The sequence below is a fragment of the Anomalospiza imberbis genome, chromosome 2, assembly GCF_031753505.1.
Source record: "Anomalospiza imberbis isolate Cuckoo-Finch-1a 21T00152 chromosome 2, ASM3175350v1, whole genome shotgun sequence".
In the NCBI taxonomy this organism is placed as follows: Eukaryota; Metazoa; Chordata; class Aves; order Passeriformes; family Viduidae; genus Anomalospiza; species Anomalospiza imberbis.
Window position 1 is genome coordinate 4,861,121 of NC_089682.1, and position 9,577 is coordinate 4,870,697.

Below are 9,577 nucleotides of genomic sequence, written 5' to 3' on the forward strand. Positions count from 1 at the left end.
GGAGGATAAGAAAGTAATTGCCATAATTAGGTAGGAGGAGAAAACTGAATAGGCCGTGTTGGAGGCAGAAAAGCACTGCTGGGTTACCTGCTGCAGGGGTTGAGCTGTAATGGCAAAGTCTCAAAAGGAAAAATTAAGAGATTTGTAATTAATACCTCATGAATAATGCAAATAGCTGCCCTCACAAGTAGTTGTATAACTGATTTTGTTACAGGGATGCTGCATAATTCCACAATGTGCTTTTCATTTCCAGCTCTCTTCTTGATGATCTTCCTCCACATTTCTGTTACAGGAGTTGGCTTTCTTTTCACTGAATTCCTAAGTTTGCCATGTTTGTCCCCATTTTGCTGCTGCTTGAGAGAGAGATCCTTAATAACTCAACTAAGGCAGGAGGAAGTGGAAGGTGGGTCCCTGGGGACCTCCATTGTAGGCGGCAGGGAGAGAGAAAAAGCCTGTAGTGACTGTGTAGGGTAACAGGCTGAGTTACAGAGGATGTTGGCAGCTGTACTCCCACAAAACACTGAAACAGCTTCTCCAGGGAAGCAGACACCTCCAACCTCTGGAGACCACCGTGCAGCCCTGCAGGATACAGAGGGGAGAGAAAATGTCCCCTGGACTGGGCTGAAATACATGGCCTGTCCTTTGTGTTAATTTCCCTCCCTGCCCCCTGCCCTGTGAGTCACTGAGGATTCCCCTTTCAGCTCTGGATGCATGAATTCACCACAACTCAAAGGGCAGGGCCCAGAAGAGGAGCAGGGGATGAAGAGAGGCTTAAGCTCAGCCCCACGTTGGGCGCCAAGCCTGCCGCTGTGCTCCCTCTGAAGCCCCCTGGCTTCGCCTGCCCGGCAGAGGCACGGTCAGCAGCGGGTGACACTCCCCTGTTTCTCGTGGCAGATTCGGGGAGCAGCTAAGACAGAGCGCTCGCTGTCTGCCTTGTATGGAGGAGAGGCAGCATCCGAGAAGGCAATGAGGGAGTCGACTCATGGCCGGGAAAAGTCTCAGGTTTATTGTAAGCTCCGGGGAGCTCTGAGTTCCATGTCCCTGCGGCCATGGCTTTTGTAATCACCTTAAGTACCGGGGCAGAGACAAGGGGGAAGGATGCCCACCGCCCAATGGGGGAGTTCGGGGGAGTGGAAGGCAGGAGGACAGACAGAAACACAAACCAATGGGGGAAGGTTAAGGGAAAGACCCCTGGCCTTTGTCCACTCACTCTATGTCCAAGGTGGAATATTTTGGGAGGGTGGGATTAGGAGCTGCGTGATGGACAAGGCACCAGGGAGGGGTAGCATTGGAGGGGCGGGAGAGCTCAGGGTGGAACCATTGGGAGAAAATGGGGGGTGAAGGGGCAAACCATTACACAACTGCTACAAAGATATAAAAACACAATACAACAAGCATCCTTCCAGTGGCAGCTGGCACGCCTGAGGAAAGGAAGGGCAGGCTGGACCCCTGGCATGTGTGGTGACTGCAGGCACAGCTATGTGTCCCTGCTGGGTCACCCTGCAGTGACAGCACCCCTGCAAGTGCTTCTTCAAGGGCCACCAATTGTGGGCATCTAGAAGCTGGCTTAAAGTCTGGTGGGTGAAGTTTGCAGCCAAGACTGAGTTGAAAGAAAGACAGGACAGATACATTTGCAACTTAATGACCTTTTTCAGACAAGAGATCAGCATTTAATGCAGCCTAGGCACAAAGCAGGCACTAGATTGGAGCAGCCATTCCTCAGAGAGCCGCACAACTTCTTTTGCAAGATATTTGCATGTATGCTACAAAATATCTCACCTAGATGTGAGTTTTTCTGGTGAGGAAATCTTCCTGTTCCGGGTTCTCTTAATGGCTTGATTGAAGGATGGGATATCAAATAGCACTAAATTTAATCCATGGTTAAAGGATTATTTCTTGGCTCCTCAACAACAACACATTCTGTGGAAACCTGGTGATCTTACGTGTGTCACAATATAATATTTATATCCTCATTAGGTATTAATTGTGTCACAATTTGGAGCTGCAGCCAAACTCTGCTGGCATCTGATGTGTTTTGACTGACATCTTAACTTCCCTGCTATTGGCCAAATGCCTTTTGGGTAAAACTGGAGGTTTGGATTTGTTGTTCAGGAAGAGCTTTAAGGAGTTAAAATCACTGGAGGGGGAGCCAAACCCAAAAACTGAGTCTGGCTCTGGCCTTCTGGCAGGTTTCTCCAGCATCACCCATGACTTCCCTCTTCCATTTCACTCAACTCTCATGGTCTCTTGGGGAGCAGCAGAGCTGCCCCCAAAGCCCCAGCATCTCTCAAGAGCTGGGCTGTGCCTCTCCCAGAACAGACCTCTCAAGAAATGGAACTTTCTGTGGAGCTGAGCTGCTGGGGCTGGCTGTCCCTGCAGGACATCCAGTGCCTTGCTCAGGAATCTTCCTGCGGCTGGGTCGGCTCCCGGCGCTCGCTGCTGGCACAGGAGCTTTGATATCTGATCAAGTGAGATAATTGAAGCCTCTCAGGAGGCCTTCGAGGAAGCCATAATCCTCTGGCACGACAGCATGGCTGGTGAGGAGTGGCCAGGGCTTGGCACAGAGCCCCTGGCACTCAACAGGGGCGGGGGGACAATTTTAGCTGAGATGTATAAACCTAATTTTGCTGAGAGCCTTCATCCACTTGGCTGGAAGGTTTTGCCCCCTTGCATCTTGGTCTCTGGTGAATTTTGTTAATCTGGGATACATTCAGGGCCTTAGAGTAAACCTGGGGAAACAAACAGAGGTTGGGAAAACAACAGAAGGGCAGGAAGAGGCTTGATAAAAAGCAATGTAGCTCTGCAACTGCCCACTCTGTGTGTGCACACGTATATCTGCAATGGAAGTAAGAAATATTTGGTAAATCCCTTCTTTATGGGTCAAAGAAAGGCCCCCAAAGGAGCAACAGTTATTAAAATATGGTGAAGAAAGCAGCTGGGGGACAAGGGGAGGAGTCATAGAATGGTTTGGGTTGGAAAGAACCTTAAAGATCATCCAGGTCCAACCCCACTGCCATGTCCCTGACACCCTCCACTGGACCAGGTTGCTCAGAGCCCCATCCAGCCTGGCACAAATAAACCACAATAAACCCCTGCAAAGAGGTGAGGCCAAAATTATGTAAGTTACTTGCAGCTCCTTTAGTTTTTAGTGATGCAGGAGCAGCAGCCTCATGTAACATTTGGAGCCAAGTCCTTGCACCTGGGTTTGGATTTAGGTTGTTGGGATGGGATAGGGTTGGAGCTGTTGTCAACAAGTAGCATTGTAGGGGAATCAGTAGGAGTTTGTATCCTGTCTCATGTGACTGCTAAAAAGAAGGTAAATATGACTTACTGAATATTATTAAATATGACAAGAGGATATCTTGTCATATTATTAAATATCTTGACATATTTAATATTATTAAATATGACAAGACGAGGTAGAAGCAGAATCCAAAGGCAGGATGCCTTTAGACTGATCAAATAAATGTTTTCAAGGGTTTTTAAAATGTGTGTGAATATGTATAACAATACATATGTATCTATTCACTTTTTTTTAAATGGTAATTGAAGAGCAGTTTAGGATTCTGGAAATATTTAAATATTTACTGTAGATAAAGTGGTAACTGTGATAAGTGACTGGGATGCAGAAGGCATTTTCCTGTGTTTCCTAACTTCTTAGAGAGGAATTATGATTTGATTTTTCCTTCAGCTTTTAACACAGGAAACTCTGAGGCAAAACCAAATTTGAGGAATGCTGGTCTCACCCATATTGTGCTTTCTGAGTTGGGAACAACCATACCAATGTTCATGGCTGAGGAAGTGGGTGTTTTTTCCTCTTTCTTTGCAGATGGCATTTGATTCCTCTCTGACAGCAGCAGTGTCCCACGGGAGTGGATTACAGGGTTGTGGCAGAGCTGTGATGTGTCGAACTCAAACCTTTGTCAGCCTCGAGGGACACACCCTGAGGCAGCTTTTAGCCCCGTGGATGCTCGGATAGACCTCAGGGAGCTGGGATGGAGTAGCCAAAGGGGAGAGCTGCAGACTGCTGTGGGACCAAGCAGTCGGTGGGATCAGGTCAGCAAAGCACTGCACAAGCAGAGATGAGTCAGTGCCATCCCCATCCTCGTGTTTTAGTGTGCCCCTGAAAGCAGAGAGCGATGGCCCTGTCTGTGAGCAGCTGTGCTGGAGGGAGTTTGGTGGATGTAGTGCTCTGAGAGCTCCCTGCCGTGAGAAGTGGAGAATTTTCCGTGTGAAAACAAGAAGTGAGTGTTGCATGAGTGAGCACAGGTGTGTGCCTGTGCAGGGAGGGGCACGGGCACCCGGCTGTCCCTGTGAGGGCAGTGAGGAAAGAGCCATGCTAAAAAGCTGGAATGGCTCGAGATCCCATCCCTATTGCCTCCTACCTCACCTAGCCCCACCCTGCCCCCGTTGATTCCTCGCAAAGAGCCCAGATGGGGTTGATCAGTGGATTAGGTCCTTCCCTGGGAAGTCCTACTGCATTGTTGTGAGCTTTGTGCCAACTTGTGGCACTGGGAGAGCCCTGCCTGCAAGCTCAGAGAGGGGACAAAGTAGTGGCACGCACTGGAGGCCGTCTTGGTGGCACACCTCAGAGCAGTTCTGGGAATTTTACATGGAAACAACCTGACTTTAAACGTTTTTCTGGATGCTGTAGAGCATTGACTGGAGCAGGGTGCTGCAGTGTAGGCCAGGAGGGAGCAGAGGTGGCATTTGAAGGAGCGGTTCCAGATGTCTGCAGGCATCAAGTACAATGCCAGCCAAGTCCCACAGGTCGGCATCCCTCTCGTTTTAATGAGAATCAGATGCATAAAATCTTCTTTCCAGCCTTAGAAACAGGCTGCTGTTGTTAAAGGAATTACAGCCTCCCCTGGAACACCTTTTCTTGGCTTGCTTCAGGCTAGAGAGTCTGTCAGCGCAGTGCTGATAGACCGTGGAGCAGAACAGTCCCTTTCCAAGGGTGAGCTTAGCTAGCTGTGCCATTGGGGACTGCACCCTCTGCCTGACCCCAAGCCAGCCCTGCTTCCCTCCTGCCCTTCACCTGCCAGCACCCACCCAGTGGGGGCAAAAAGGGATCCCCTCTAGGCACAAGCCTCTGCCAGCAGGGCGAGGCCGGTGTATTCCTCCACGTTTGTTGGACTTTTAGTTTATTTTTTCTTCTAACTCCTCCAGGAAGGAGGAGTTGAGTTACCTCTCAGCTAATTGAGAGGGAAGGGAAGCTCAGAGGAAGGAGGGGGAGGATCAGGTATGCCTCAGCTTCCCCAGTGGCACAGGCTGGTTCTGAACCACGGTGACTCCCCAGCCCTTTCTCTTTGCTGGGTGTGCTTGCCAGCACAGCTCATTAACAACAGCCTTCACCATCGGGCTTCACCCTGGCTCGAGTGGCTGTTTTGGTTACTAATGAGGAGAAACGAATGGATGAAGTCCAGTGGCATCTTCAACACCACCTCCCTGCCAAAACCTGGCTGGCAAACCCAGCCAGCCCCGTGAGCCAGAGCCAGCTGTAGCACGGTGCTTGCAGGCACACGCTGAGCTGGCTGCCACCTGGGGCAAAGGGCTGCTGCAGGGCTGCTGCAGGGCTGCCTCATCCTGGCAGGCCTTTGGGAAGGAAACACAGGGCGCTGTGCTGAAAGCATGTCTGGAGCTGTGTCCTTGGCATGTCCATGGGGATGCCAGGAGCAGTTCTGCAGCTCCCTCTTTCCCCAAAGCTGGCAGAGACAAGGATGGGAAGTGAGCCCCTCAGTTTCCACCTCTGCAAAGATTTTTGCTTTGGAAATGACCTAGAGCTGGGACCTTTATGGCAGAGAAAACACTGCCCTGGTGAAAGGGAGGGAGGTGCTGACTGTGGGTTGCACATGTGGCCCAAGAGCTTGTCTGCATCTGCACTGGCTGCTCTGGTTTGCTGCACTAAAGCAAACGTCTTCCTTGGGAATTGGTGCGGTGAGAAATGTGTCAGGAGCCCAGAGGAAAAGGGGAGAACAGAGATGGTCCTGAGAGCAGTATGGCTTGGTGAGCAATGGAGCAGTACCACCTTTCTTTAATAAATCACTATCAGAATCTGGATTTATGTTGAGACCTGGGGAATAAAGGTTTTTCTGCTTCGGAAAGTCAGTGATGAGGCTGAGTTAATCTCAGGGCATCTAGCATCTTCTTCAAGCTGGGATAGCCTGGTCTGCTGAATAGATTTTAAATATTAGCTTTTTTTAAAGGAAAATGTAGTCTTCTGTGAGCTGCACCGACTGCCAGAGGTTAGGCTGAAGTCAGCCTTTACATTCACCACAAAAGTCTAGACTTTGATTTTGCAAATGCCTAAACCCCACTGCACGTGTGCTTTTGGATGTAGCTACTGTGATAGAAGTTTCCAATGTCAGTTATAATTGTGCCCTGCTAAACCTCCTACAATGCCCCTAGCTAAGCATCTTTGCAAAAGCAAGGCAATGCTGGGGCAAAGCCAGCCTCTCTGGGGGTTTTAAAACACAGCAGACATCAGTAACTCAGCACAGGACTTGGCATGTTCTGCCTGTTAGTGGACTAAGACAAGCAATCATATTTAAATAGATAAAAGGGAAACGTATTGGACCCGGTCCCTGTTGAGGCAGGGTCAGGGCATGAACTCCTGTGAAAACTGGCTCTGCCAGGATTTATTTCCTCTGATCTGATCAGGCAATGGAGACTGGGGTGGGGGAGACTCGTCAGGCAGATTTCTCTCCTTGTGCATGTTCTGAGTTGGCCCATGGCCCTTATTCCTGTCACGGTCAAGGGTTACTCTGTGCCTCTGGGGCAGAGCAAACGGGCTCCTGCCTGCTCTTCCAGGGGAGAGTGCAGAACATCTTTCCCTTTCTCATTGCCACAGCTGTAGTGTTTGTCTTACACTTCTGCATGTTGCTACTCGAGTCTCTCCGACAAGGTGTTTCTGTGTAGATCCCAAGTTGCTCTTTATTGGCTTTTAAATGGTCTTAGCTCTACATCACTGCAGAGCAAAGCCTGAAAGCCTCTCTCACAGTATTTCAAAAACACCAGGTAAATAAGGTACTGGCAGCACTGATTTTAAACCCCATTCTTCCTCAAGTGCCTGCTGAGTGTTTCTCTATAAGCTCAGGACTTCTCTGGTGCAGCAGAGTTTTCCAGCCCAGCCAGGTGTCATGCCAGCCTCTCCAGGGTGTCCCCGGGGCACAGCCTCCCCACCCTGCTCTCCATCACAGCTCACTGCCCTCCCAGCCCCGCGTCTCACTGCCGACAGCCCCTGACGCTCAGCTGGACGTGTTGGGATCTGCCTGTGCCACCTCCCCTGGAAAGGGCTTCCTGTGCTCTCACCCTGCCCTGCTTAATCAGCGCTCGCTTTGGGGTGTGAGTCTCTCCCTGGCTTGGGTTGGCAATAGCAGTGGACATGGCAGTGCTGGCTAAATGGTTGGACTCGATGATCTTGGAGGTCTTTTCCAACCTGAACGATTCTGTGATTCCTGGGTTTGGCATTTTACCACAGCCCCAGATGAAAGAGCATCCCACAAGTGGGAGAGGGGAGGAGCGGAGCAGTGCTGTGAATGATCCATCCCTCTCCAGTACCAAACTGCTGTGGCCAAAGTTGTTGCAGGCTTCATGCAGAGACCTGGGCGCACTTTCAGGCGGTTTTGGCCAAAGAACAGGACAGGCAAAGTGCAGCTGGGCATCTTCCCTCAGCCCCCTGGCCCCAGGACTGGTGTCTGAAGAACCCTGTGCTCTGTCTTCCTTGCTTTGTGGGTCTCCTCCAGAGAAACACATCAAAAGCCAAGGAAGGGGAAAAGCTGGATGCTCCCTCCCCAGGGCACAGGGATCTGATCAACAGCTGAGCCCCGAGACAGCCATGGAGGTAACACAGGTTTGCACCCCGTGAGCACTTTAGCCCCTGAAGGCTTTGCCTGGGATTTTTGGAGGCACCCATGAGCTGGTCTGCACCTCATGCCACCCAGCTGGGGTTAAAGGAGCATGGGGGAGAGGAGATATCCCCCTCCTCCAGAGCTCTCTGCTAAGGGAGGCCTCGCAGAGCAGCTCCCACATGCCTTGTTTTTCTTGCAAGCCTGATGCTGAGTGGAGCCAAGGTGGTGCAAGAGAGGAGAGGAGGCAGGAATGAAAGGGCTGAGGTTTTGCCTCGGGGCCTCTTTGCAATCACCCAGCAGTTCTCTCCCCTCTCCACCACCTCCGAGCAGCAGCAGCGTATTTGAACCGCAGGCTTGTTGAGTCCTCTCGAGGCCTGTACAAACACAGCAGCAGGTAAATAAAGCTGCCTGCTGCTGGGAACAAACTGCTGCAAAGACAGGTAATGCAGCAGGGGCTGTGTCTGCCCCGGGGGCAGAGGCTGGGATGGAGGAGTCAGGAATGGGGATGGTGTGAGGCACCTTCCCCGCTGCTGGGGCTCCTGCCCCGGGAGACGGCACCAGTGGGTGCTGGCAGGAACCCAGACACTGCCACCAGAGCTGTGCAGGCAGAAAAACCACACCTGGAGAGGAAAAGGTGAAGGCTATGGTCACGAACATCATTTCACTGTATCGTTTTTTTTTTTTTCTTTATGTTTCTCCCTGGGCTGAAATAGCCACCTGGGTCCATGGTCAGAAGCCCAAAGGAAGCGGATGAGCACAGTGTCTGCAGAAATCCTGCAAGCAACCTCTGCCTGATCTTGGAGGTGAACAGGAAGAGTTGATGTTCATCTTTCAGCCCTTTCACCTGCAAGGGAGCAGTTGGGGACCTGGAGCTGGCTCAGCTCCATGGAGCCCTTTGTGTCACAAACCACCTCAAGCCCACCTCCCAAGCCAACAGGGTTTTTTTAAAGAACACACCTGAGATTGGAAAGAGACAAAGAAATGCCTGTAAGCTTTAGGTCAACAGCCAGAGACTTCATCTAAGTCAGAGGAGTGCACATACGACTAGAAAAGTCACCCTTAGGAGACCTTTACAAAACAGTAATGCCTAATTGCTGCATTAGTGCCAATTTAGCACCCCCACTCACCCCTCCTGCCCCCAAGGAAGGCTGGTTCACAGGGAAAAATACCCACTCCAATACCGGCAGCATGTCATTGCAATCCTTTGTTGTTTTTTTGTCTAGTGCCAGCTGTGTTGCCTTCTCTGTAATGCATAGCTGGTGCCTGTTATTGTGAAAGACAGCATGGAAATAAGGACTCATGAGTGTGGCTTCATGTTTAATTAGAAGCTAATGTACTCATTATTAGGCACTGAAGGAATGTACTGGCGAAGCAGTGTTTGAGCTGTTTTAAAAGCATTTTATAAGTGTACTTTCCCCTTACCTTGCTGGTGTGAACTACCTTTATTAGGACGTGCAAGACTGCTGTTACCTGGTCTTACAGCCCTTTTGCACTTCAGGCAAGTACTGGAATTTAGGTATCTTTAATCTCACTGCTCAGGAGACTGTGAAATAGAAGGGAACGGTTTGTGCTAGGCTAAGCCAAGCATTTAAGCTTGAGAGACCAAGTGGTCTGTGGTTGAATTTGTTATATTGAGACAGTGATTAAGCGCAGCTTAATGAAACATGACCACTGTACTGGTCTCCAAAGAAGTGGAAGGAAGCAGAAAAATGACAGTTGTTTATTGA